Below are 12,026 nucleotides of genomic sequence, written 5' to 3'. Positions count from 1 at the left end.
ATATATATATATATATATATATATATATATATATATATATATATATATGTTTATTTATTTATTTATATTTTTATATATTCTATATTATATATAAATAAATAAAAATTATATAATATTAAAAAATTTCTTAAATGTATATGTATGTATGTGTGTGTGATGAAATATGCATAATATTTACACACAGCACAAACTCACACATTATGCAAAAAATTTATTTTATTTTGTATGAGATTAATCTAGATTAATCTATGCCCAGCCCTAATTTTTATTAAACAGCAGTTTAAATTTTAATGTTTGTTTTCATCCCAAAAATTATGAAAGGGTAGTGAATTTCAACAATGCACAAGGGTTAAATGGCATCACAACCATCAGATGTGGGTAAAGCAGTGTCGTCATCAAGCGGGACTACCCCACATGTCCCTGTCCTGTGATTGTCATTGGCCCCGGGGGGAGCAGGACTCCATACAATTTCTCTCCCAGTTTTAGTAATGGCTCTGGGAAATGTTGGAGCCTTCATAAAGTTGAATTACAAGTCAGAAAAAAACCTGAAGACGTCACTTAAAAAGACTGCAATTCCAACTTGACATAAATGCAACACTAGCTTAGCATTTTGATTTGCCCATTAATTTTTTTTCCCCCATTGTAACTGTGGACATCAAATTTTTTTTTAAGGGGGCACAGTGTGCACAGCTCACAGACATTTGTTCATACACAGACATCAAACAAAATATTATTAAGCTTTCAGTCTTTTTAAAGGCACTTACATTTCTAACAATCTGAACACCCCTGCCTTCATGCAAAAACCTCCAAAATAAAAGTGTTGACTAACTTTCTTATCAAATACTATTTAATCGGAATAATGCCATGTTGGTATCATATTTTCATCTGAAACGGCATGTTTTATTTATTTAAGTTTTAATAAATGGCTTGTTTAATTGTCATTAATGCATTTCACACAACAACTGCATTATCCTATAAAATTAGTGTAATTTTAAATCCATTAAGTATATAAACAACAAAAATGACATAAGCTATAGCCACGTGATTGATATTAATGTTCAAAAAAATTTGTAGATAAAATGATTAGAGGAATGCATTATTGCATCAAATTTTACCTCATATGTGAGCATGTGTGATTCCGCGATCCTGTGAACTCTGGGGAACGTTGGCGTTGTACCAAGACGATGAATGTAGAAATATAACGTTGAGACGATCACATTTTAAACCATACATTTTCTACACAGAGGAGGTTAACTGCACATTACCGTACTGGGGTTTGGAAATGTTGAGTGTTTCTTACACATTTTAATTTCTCAGATAGCAAAATGCAGCAACAACAGCAAAGAGCCCGTGAGCGCGCTCAGACGCTAATGACGTCTGCGACTGCAGAATAAAGTAATGTAACACGATCAAAACTGCGAAAACCGACAAGGATGCAGCACAGAATTGATAATATTGTGCATATTAAACAGATTAAAAGACAAATAACAGATTAATGGACGCTTTTTGATTTTTAAGTTGCATGCAAAATCCATTTGGCTCAAAAGCCAAGGGGGCACGTGCCCCCTCAGTTTGAATAGGCATGACGCCTCTGGCAGACATCATCATGCAGGTTACTGTACCTTTAAATCTCATTAAAGGTGTCTTATTTCTCTTTAATCAGCTGTATGCTGTCAGTACGATCTGATGCACGACAAACATTATTGTGGAGATGTCAAGTTGGGCTATGCTCCTGTGTGATGTTTATTGAGATATTTCAAGTATTTGGAGGCTTGAGAATTAATGTTTGATATGTCTTGTCCCAGTTTCAGCTTTTTCCTTTGCTACAGCGGTTTGAAGTGAGGAAAATGCAGAACTGAGTGTCTGTAGAGTATAAATAAGCAACAGTTCCCCTCTTCTGTCTGTCTCACTGCTGGTTTACTGCCATTGACACGACTCTCTGTACGGCTGATGATGTCTCTGTTTGTATACCTGCCTCTTTGTTCGTGACTTCCTGTTTGACTGCATCTGTTCTGTCAGTCCGCCTTACACATGTTTGCGAACAGTGTCGCTTTGTCCTCAGGTTTTGTCTGTCAAACTGACTGCTTTTGGTTGTGAAGCACAGCGTTCCTTATCAGATGTTTTGGATCCTCTCATACTAAATGTAGAGAAGACCGGGGCTAGTTGTCACTTTTCACTCCAGTTAAAGGTGCCAAAGAATGTATTTAAATAATCTGTTAAATTGTTCTCTGATATCTACATAGAAGGTTTGTGGCTATATGAAGTGTAAGGATTTACCAGAAACATCCATTTACAACCCTAGGATTTGTACTTAAAATGAAATGGTCTATTATTATCTTTGGAAGGGTCATGAATAATAATGTTGACCTCTACTCTGATTGGCTGTTTCTCAGAGCAGCTCATTTGAGTAGCTCAGTGTGTGTTCAAACAGACCTTATGTTTGATTCTGAGTGATAAGTTTGTGTTTTTTTCAGTATGGACCTGCAAAACATAACTGTAACGTCAATAGTAGAATTTCAGCCTAAACATTAGCATATAGCATTAACTAGCATATAGCGCTAACTCAGCAGCCATAACTTTGTTTTTCAACAACATTGTACTTAATTTAATGTGTAATTTAATGTTGGGGGCGTACATCTCGACTGTGACATCACAGTCGGTGTTATGTTGAGATTGGTCTGTTTGCATGCAGAAGATTTACATAAGAAAGAGAAAACAATCGTATTTAAGAATTCACGATAGGTCATTACCCTATGTACAGAGCTCGTATTATTCATCTATGCCTAGGTAAATACAGTTTTACATACTACAGCACCTTTAATATTTCTTAAGATTAAGATTTCATAATGTTTGGGCACATACAGTACAAGTCTTAGGCCACCACCACCAGACTTGTTGTTTTAGAAGTTTTAATGTCCATCCATATCTATTTTATTAAAAAAATACAGGAAATATGTACAAAACATTAAAAAACAAATTTTCAGGACTAAATGTCTTCTTAATGCTGCATTCACACCAGCTGTGATAGAGGTGTCAAGCGTGAGTGATTTTAATGTTAAGTCAATGTGAAGACACATTGACGTGCGGCGTGGTAGAGGCGAATCCGCCTCATTCCGGCGTCTAGTTTGCGCGAATGGCACGAATTGAGCGTGGCCGCGGCAAACGCGCGAGTTGAAAAAATGCGAACTTTAATTTAAAAACACGCCACGATAACCAATCAGGAGCTTGCTCTAGTAGTGACGTAATTACAGGAAGCAAACGGAGTCGCAGAAGCCCCTCCCATGACGCAGATTTCCGTGTGAATGTCTCGATGACTAGAATTTCACGCGCGGCTTTCACCTTTGAATGAAGCGAGTAAACTCAAAATGTTCAAGCGGCAAACTAGACACAGGAGATGCAAATTTAACACCTCAAACGCGGCTGGTGTGAACCCACCGTTAGGCATCGTCAGTGTTTAGTGTGACCTCTTGGCACTAAACACAGCATATAGCGCTTATAGCAAAAATAACAAATCTAATTTTGGCATGGTGGTCTAAGACTTTTGCACAGTACTGTACATCTTCAAAGCTATCAAACGTTACATACAAAATAATTTTTTTGTTGACTCCAAACCAAAGATAGAGTCCTTGCTTGTGTGACAACTAGCCCCGGGTTTCCTACCCTTCATTTAGTCCTAAGACGTGAGTACAGTGACTGAAATGTAAACTGGGCGTTTTAAGAGTGTGGCATGCCCTGCTGTGTTAATATTCAACTCAGTATGTGTGTATGTTAGTATTCAGCTCAGTCTTGTTAAGATTTTTCACTGGATCTTCTCTTGTCTTCAGCTGACTAATCAAGCTTTCTGTACTGCACCATTATTTTGGTGTAAATCAATAGCACCATTGTGTGTTTGTGTACACAGTAATATAAGCGTAAACCAGTTCACATTTACTTTTTCATAAATCACATACAACCTCAACAGACAGATACACGCACACATAAAAGAGAAATTCTCAATTCAATATGCACAGATCTGACGCATCCATGCTCAATTCCCACTAGGATGAAGTATTTTGATGGTTGGATTGTTCAAGTACAGGCTGATGGTTTCTGAGATGTGCATTCTGTTGCGTTGTACAAGTATGTTTAGTTTACGTACTGCAATACTACAGTATTGTCACTTATCAGCCGTGATTTATTACCTACTGTAGGCAGATTCATTTCCATTAATGCATTTGGTCGATGCTTTTATCCAAAGCAACTTACAGTGCATTCAGTCTGTATATTTTACAGGCTATGTGCTCCCTGGGAATTGAACCCATGCCCCGCTGCTAATGCAATGCTTGTGATAAATATCACTTTTATTACAATGATCCAGCTACTTGATTTCAGTATGTAATACTAAAGTATATATCATTGTATTACAGCAGATTCTCTAGGCTTATTATATGGCTCGTTGGAATGCTTGATTCTGATTGGCTGCGACATTTGAACGTTTGTTATTCATAGGCATGCTCAAAACTTATCCAGTAACCCGGATTCTGCAAATTATATTGACATGTACAGTTTAATATTTCACAAAATTAAATATAAATGTCTTTTTATAACATATAGCGTGTCTGTGACATTTCAACGGCCTTGTCTTATATTAAAACTAAAAGTAAACTGGTTTTCCTTGCGGAAGGTCTGCATTCGTTAAAAATTCGCTGATAAAATATTTCAAATAAATATTTAATGTTCCTTACCTTACTTATGAGGTAAATAGCTATGTAATAAGCGGGATAACATACATGCAGACGAAATTATCAGCTATGTTGACTCAAGTTACATTTGCGACTCGACTCAACATAATTAAAGAAGACTTTTGACAGCAATGACTCAAGACTTGACTTGGACTTGAGCCCTGTGACTCAGAAAGACTTCATAATCAGATCAGAGTCCTTATCACTCCAGATTGGTCCCTGCAGCGTGCACTTGACCTGTTGTGCTTGACATTTCTGCTCCTGACATCGCTGCCCTGTCCATTTGATCGCCGCCCAGCAGACACACAGGACACAGACATGAGAAACAAGAGACGTGGTAGCGATCACTGGTGCTCCCTCATCATCAACATTACCGTTGTTTGTTCAACATCCGCATCTCGGGAATGCAACCTTCAGGGCGATGTGCTTTAATTTTCATGTTAATCTTGCTGAGGTTTTTGTTCAGTTAGTAACAATTTAGTTGCATGTGCATTTCATTTTATTTGAACCTCTATTAAATTAATCCATAATCGAGATTTAAATCTGAGTTTAAAGTTATGGTGCAACAGGAATAAAGTTAACTCATTCCCTGCCAGCCATTTTTTGAAAAGTTTTTTGTGATTTTCACAAAAGTTTCACAAAATGCCTCTTCTTAAAAGATATAAACATACAAATATATCAAAAGAAAGAAAAGGCTCTCTGCTTTCAAACAAACAAACAAACAAACAAAACAGGGAAAAAACATTTCATCCCATTTATATTTTTTCTCTACTTATAAACTTTTAAATATGGGTATTTTTTTAAAATACACATTTTTAAGCAAAAAGCTGAAATAATTATATTTTTGTGAAGGAATTTTGTTAGAGATCAGAAGTAAAACGCTTATCAAAACATACATAGAGTTTAAAATGAGTAAATAACGTTTTGGCATCAGTTTTTAATAAATTGGGTAAGTCCGCCATCTAGCGGATAAACACGGTATTGCAGATTAACATAAAAATTCTATGCAAATGTTTTTTTCTTAACTCTGTCACCGCCATTGACGAGATATCTCGTCAATTAAGAGAAAACGCTTCCCTGCCAATGACGAGATTTTCCGTCTTCCCGCAATACTGCTATTATCCACCAGGTGGCGCCCTTCCGCAACTTTTTAAACCTGGAAGTATTGCCCTATGGCAAGCGGCTGCATGTCCGTGTCTGTTTGAAAGATCGCTCTGAATGGGATCTCTATGAAAAGTCCGTCACAAAAATGGAATTATCACTGCTTTTTGCTCAAAATATGGTGTTTTTGCAGAAACCTACCCATATTCAAAAGCTGATTACAAAAGAACCACTGAAGGTAGGATGAAACGCTTTTTTTGTTTGAAAGCAGAGAGTCTGTTCTTTCATTTGGTATATTGTATGTTTATATATTTAAAGAAAAACATTTTCTGGATGGCATTAAACTTTGGTGAAAATCGTGAAAAACGCTGGCGCTGGCTGGCAACTTTATTTTTTTAAAACGCTGGTGGTGAAAGCGTTAATTGACGAGATAATTCGTCAATGGCGCTGGAAGAGTTAATCTTAAATATAACTTAAATCCATTATCAAAATGATGGTTTAAAGGACAACACCATCGTTTTTCAATATTTTACAATGTTCTTACATCAGCTTAGACGGATTAATACATACCTATCTTTAACATACATACACGCTGCTGCACACTAAGTGCTCTTCCGCCATACAATATAGTCCTCATTTTTTTATCCACTTAAAAAATCGCCACGTTTTAATTTGTGCCACCATACTTAATCGTGTAACTACTCATGTAAGTGTCTTTAAATAGGGAAAACATGGAAGTGTTTGCTGGCTTCTAAATTCATCCCTGTTTGGATCCTAAGGAATGAATGGGGCTAGGCTAAATGCTAACACATTCACGACGCTCTGTACAAAGATTAAGTGTGCGCATTTATAAAAGATAGGTATGTATTCATTTGTCTAAATTGAGGTAAGAACATAGTAAAATATTGAAAAACGGTGGTGTTTTCCTTTAAAGTTTGGTGCAACAGAATTATTAGATAAATCCTTACAAACTCGGCAGCTAAAAATGGCACATTAGCAATAAACACGTGCGTTGCGCTTTGTGCTGCATTGTGCCGAGTGTATGACAGGGCCCTTTATTAAAAATGTGTAAACACTCACAGTGTTTGTAAGTTGCAAGTTTGTAAACCCTTGGATTTAATAACTAACTCCTTTGGCAGTGGTAGTCTAATGATGTTTCCTGTAAGTGTGGATCACACCTGCACCACAGTCAGAGACATATAAGAAATGTTATATTTCAGCAATAATAGTGAAATGCCTGCTGTGAATTGGTCTCTTGAGGTCCTGCCGGAGCATTTAGGTCAGGACTCTGACAGGTCACGAGTCCAGAAGACATATTTTCTTCTGTTGATTTCTCCTGCAGCTGTACAGTATGTTGCCTAAGTTTCTCCTTGTGATTACCCAGCATGCATTGGGTTTAGATGCGTTTATCTGCTGTGTGTTTGTGAGACGAGTGGAAACATGACACACAATTGGAAAATTGCACTTTGATTATTGCCCTGTAGGTGTGGGACTCAGTAGGGACACAGCGCTATGATAGGTACAGGCACAGTGCTGCTGTATAGCTCAGTGGTAGAGTATAGGGTTAATGGTGCAGAAAGTCATGGGTTCGAACCCAGCGAACACACGTGCGTCATGTTATTCATATGATCTCATTAGTACGTTTTGGTACGATTTTCGTTCACCCCTTTGTCTTTGGATTTAGGGATTTAGTTTGGGTTAGGACTTTATTATTAAGTTTTTTTTTCGGAATAATTGTATGTTTTTGTATAATTCACATCGTATAAATTCATACAAATTAGCCACCTCGGAAAATACTTATGATTTTCCAAGAGATCAGACTGTGATATTTGGGTCATATGAATATTTTTAAATATAATTTCTTTGGGGCGGTTTCCCGGACAGGGCTTATCATAGTCCCAAACTAATGCATGTTTGAGCCGCCTTAGGGGGCATGCACACCAAAACTTTTAAACGCGTCTGAAAACGCCTGGAGGATGCCGAATGCCAGCTGTTTTTCAGCTGATTGCCAGCTTTCTTTAGCTAAGCGCTTTGGTAGCTCTCATACTTTAACCGTGTGCTGGTTGTTTGCTGTGGTTATGTCCCGCCCCTCCTCCACTTTGATTGGACATGTGAGAACTGACATTGACGAGTGAAGCTTTTCACCCAAAGTTGAATATTTTTGAAAAACGCTGAGCTTCCATTGGAAACTATTGATAACATGCGCCAGCCGCGGGCGTAAAAGCTTTGGTGTGCATACCCCCTTATTTTAAAAACTTTCTCTTTCTTTCTTTCTATCTATCCATCTGTCTGTCTTTGACTCCGTAGTTCCTGTAGCTCAACCAGTAGAGCATTGTGTTAGCAGCTCAAAGGGTTATGGGTTTATGTCCTTGATGGATATTGATACACTTTTGTGAGGTGTAATATAGCTGTAGAAGTCACCACTCTTACTACATTTCAGTATCACTTTAAAACATACCTAAAGAAGCAAGCAAGGCCATATTGAAACAACTGGTTGAATTCCTAAAAGGACAAACTAGGCGACAAAAATACACCAATTATTTTTCAGGGCCTTTTAAAATATTTACAATGATTAACAGTTATAAATGACTGTGTTTAAACTGAATTCCACAAGAAGTTTCGGAGGTAATAATTATATGAAAAATGATAACCTGTGACTCGCCTGACAGTTATATGAGGAATTTGCTCATTATCTTTCTCCATAACGAAGCCCATGCAAGCGAGAACGTTTACTCACAGACGTAATTTCTGGAACAGTCATTAAATCTGATAAGGGTCACTTTTTGTTATTAGTTTTGTTTAAATGTGTTTGTACTGAAAAAAAAAATGGTTTTGAATAATTGAAATGTGTGTACTCTTGCAAATGCTATCAATGATAAATGATCTTACAAAAAGTATCACAGTAGTACCATGGTACAGTGATGCATTAAGATTGTAGGGTAATTGTGTATAAAGGTTAATTGATTGGTATGTGAGGAAGCTCAATAATGACACACTTTCACTGTCTTTATGTCATTGGTTGTTACATGAGCGCGGTGGATGTTATGTGGCGTTGAATGCCATCAGTTATCATGCCGTACCCATGTAACAGGCATCTCATTCTACCTTGAGACAGGCCAATTGTCCCCACAAAGATAGGAATACCAGTGTTTTTGTGACCTTGTGGGGACATTTTGACGTCCCCATGAGGAAACAAGCTTATAAATCAAACAAAATGATGTATTTTGAAAATGTGAAGTATCAGAATGTTTTCTGTGATGGTTGGGGTTAGGGAATGGGGTAGGTAAGGGGGATAGAATATACAGTTTGTATGGTATAAAATGCATTACGTCTATGGAATGTCCCCACAAAACATGGAAACCTGAATGTGTGTGTGTGTGTGTGTGTGTGTGTGTGTGTGTGTGTGTGTGTGTGTGTGTGTGTGTGTGTGTGCGTGGGTCAATATACATAGACTTGTCTGTTTATGAGAAAGGTAAAACTACAGTCTTCTGCGTAGATCTTCACTGGTTCCGACTCACTCATATAATTACTGTAGATGTTTGTTCTTACTTTCTTTCTTTCTTTCTTGTCTGTCGGTCTGTTTGTCTTTCGGTCTGAATGTCTCTAACTTGTTCGGTCTGTCTTTCGCTCAGTCGGACTCTCAGTCGGTCTGTCTTTCGCTCGGCCTGTCTTTCGGCCTGTCTGTCTCCCTGTTGCTCGGCCTGTCTCTCGCTTGGTCGGACTGTCTCTCGCTCAGTCTGTCTCTCGGTCTGTCTGTCTCTCTGTCTGCTGTCTCTTGCTCGATCGGTCTGTCTCTCAATCTGTCTGTTTCTCGGTTAGTCTGTCTCACGGTTATTCTGTCTGTTTGTCTCTCGGTCAGACAGTCTGTCTCTCGGTCTGTCTGTCTCTCGGTCAAACTGTCTCTCGCTCAGACGGTCTGTGTCTCGCTCAGTCGGTTTCTCTGTCAGTTTGTCTCTCCCTTGGTCTGTCTCTCACTCGGTCGGTCTGTCTCTCGCTTAGTCTGTCTCTCGGTCAGACTGTCTCTTGGTCTGTCTGTCTCTTGGTCAGACTGTCTCTTATTTGGTCGGTCTGTCTCTCACTCAGTCGGTCTCTCTGTCTGTCTGTCTCTCGGTCAAACTGTTTCTTGCTCAATCGTTCTGTCCCTCACTCAATCGGTCTGTCTCTTGCTCAGTCTGTCTCTTGCTCTGTCGGTCTCTTGGTCGGACTGTCACTTGCTCGGTCGGTCTGTCTCTCACTCAGTCTGTCTCTCGCTCAGTCTGTCTCTCGCTCAGTCTGTCTCTTGGTCTGTCGGTCTCTTGGTCGGACTGTCTCTTGCTCGGTCGGTCTGTCTCTCGCTCAGTCGGTCTCTCTGTCTGTCTGTCTCTCGGTCAAACTGTTTCTTGCTCGATCGTTCTGTCCCTCACTCAGTCGGTCTGTCTCTCGCTCAGTCTGTCTCTTGGTCTGTCGGTCTCTTGGTCGGACTGTCTCTTGCTCGGTCGGTCTGTCTCTCACTCAGTCTGTCTCTCTGTCTGTCTGTCTCTCGGTAAAACTGTATCTCGCTGGATCGGTCTGTCTCTCAGTCTGTCTGTCTCTCGGTTAGTCTGTCTCACGGTTGGTCTGCCTGTTTGTCTCTCAGTCAGACAGTCTGTCTCTCGGTTAAACTGTCTCTCGCTCGGAAGGTCTGTCTCTTGCTCAGTCGGTCTCTCTGTCTCTTGGTCAAACTGTCTATCGCTCGATTGGTCTGTTTCTCAGTCTGTCTGTCTCTCGGTTAGTCTTGTCTCACGGTTGGTCTGTCTGTTTGTCTCTCAGTCAGACAGTCTGTCTCTCGGTCTGTCTGTCTCTCGGTCAAACTGTCTCTCGCTCGATTGGTCTGTCTCTCGGTCTGTCTGTCTCTCGGTCAAACTGTCTCTCGCTCGGACGGTCTGTCTCTTGCCCAGTCGGTTTATCTGTCAGTTTGTCTCTGCCTTGGTCTGTCCCTCACTCGGTCGGTCCATCTCTGTCTCAGTCTGTCTCTCGGTCAGAATGCCCCTTGAGTCAGTCTGTCTCTTGGTCTGTCTGTCTCTCATGAAGGCTGTCTCTCAGTCGGTCGGGCTGCCTGTTTCTTGGTCGGACAGTCTGTCTCACGCTTGGTTGGTCTGTCTTTCACTTATGGTCTCTCTGTCTCTCGGTTGGTCTGTCTGTTTGTCTTTTGGTCAGACAGTGTGTCTCTTGCTTGGTTGGCCTGTCTCTCTCTCAGGCGGTTTGTCTGTCTACAGTCTCTCTCCTTTCTCTCTCTTTCTGTCTTTCTCTGTCTCTTTCTCTAGATCTATCAAACTATTTATCCTGTCTGTCTTTCTCTCTCTCTCTCTCTCTCTCTCTCTCTCTCTCTCTTTCCATCCATCTCTCTGCCTTTCTTTTTTTCTTTCTTTCTCCATCTGTCCTTTTGCGTCAGTAAACACAGAGTGATAAAATGTTTACCTTGAAAGCACTGTTAGTTGCTTTGGAAAAAGCATCTGCCAAATGCCTGACCTACAAGCCAGTTCAAATGTATATGTATAGTACTTTTAACATAGTTTTTTATTGTCTCAAAGCAGCAGTACATGAAACAAAAAACACATAAAACAGGATTTAAAAAAAAAATCTATAGTATATAGAATAGTTAAAGTTTAGCACTCAAGTCTTCCTTTCTCAGCGCTATGCAAAAACCTTCCCAGAATAACCGTGTCACATCATTTCAGTCCAGCTGTCTGATGTTATAGTTTTGATTGCCACAATTTGTCATTTGGTAATATCAAATCCTTCATGCCAGCCTTCATGTCTCAGCATGTCAGTTGTAAATATTGCATCAATGTACGGACACTAGATAGGCTAATATACTAAACATCAAACCCCTCGTATGGTTATAATCCATTCATGAAGTCAAATTTTCTGACCAGATGTCAGATGCGCCTTTTGATCCTATTAGTGAATCCTATTTATGTGCGGTCGTGTGTCACAGCTCTGCCATAGGAAATAATGTAATTGTGTTAGTCGTGTCAGTTAGGTTGTCAAAGCTATTGGTGCATTTCTCATTTCCTGTTCGGTAGACAGATGTGCTGTTGGCATAATACTACTAGTTGTAGTGTAGCTGAATTGGCAGATCATTGCGAACACACACTTTCAAAAACTTGTATAGCTTGAATCCATTATCATCTTCACCTCATTCTTTATAATGTGAAATTAATGATCAATCTTGTCATCTAATTA

The 12,026-nt window shown here is 39.3% G+C and overlaps 1 protein-coding gene across 2 annotated transcripts in view; it reads left to right on the top strand.

Annotated features, from left to right (window-relative positions):
• Positions 1 to 12,026, top strand: part of bsnb (bassoon (presynaptic cytomatrix protein) b) — a 104,411-nt gene that overhangs the window by 29,521 nt on the left and 62,864 nt on the right. The window lies entirely within an intron of this gene.

The sequence above is a fragment of the Paramisgurnus dabryanus genome, chromosome 14, assembly GCF_030506205.2.
Source record: "Paramisgurnus dabryanus chromosome 14, PD_genome_1.1, whole genome shotgun sequence".
Lineage (NCBI taxonomy): Eukaryota > Metazoa > Chordata > Actinopteri > Cypriniformes > Cobitidae > Paramisgurnus > Paramisgurnus dabryanus.
Note: the sequence above shows the minus strand (reverse complement) of the source record. Positions and strands in the feature narration are given on the sequence as shown.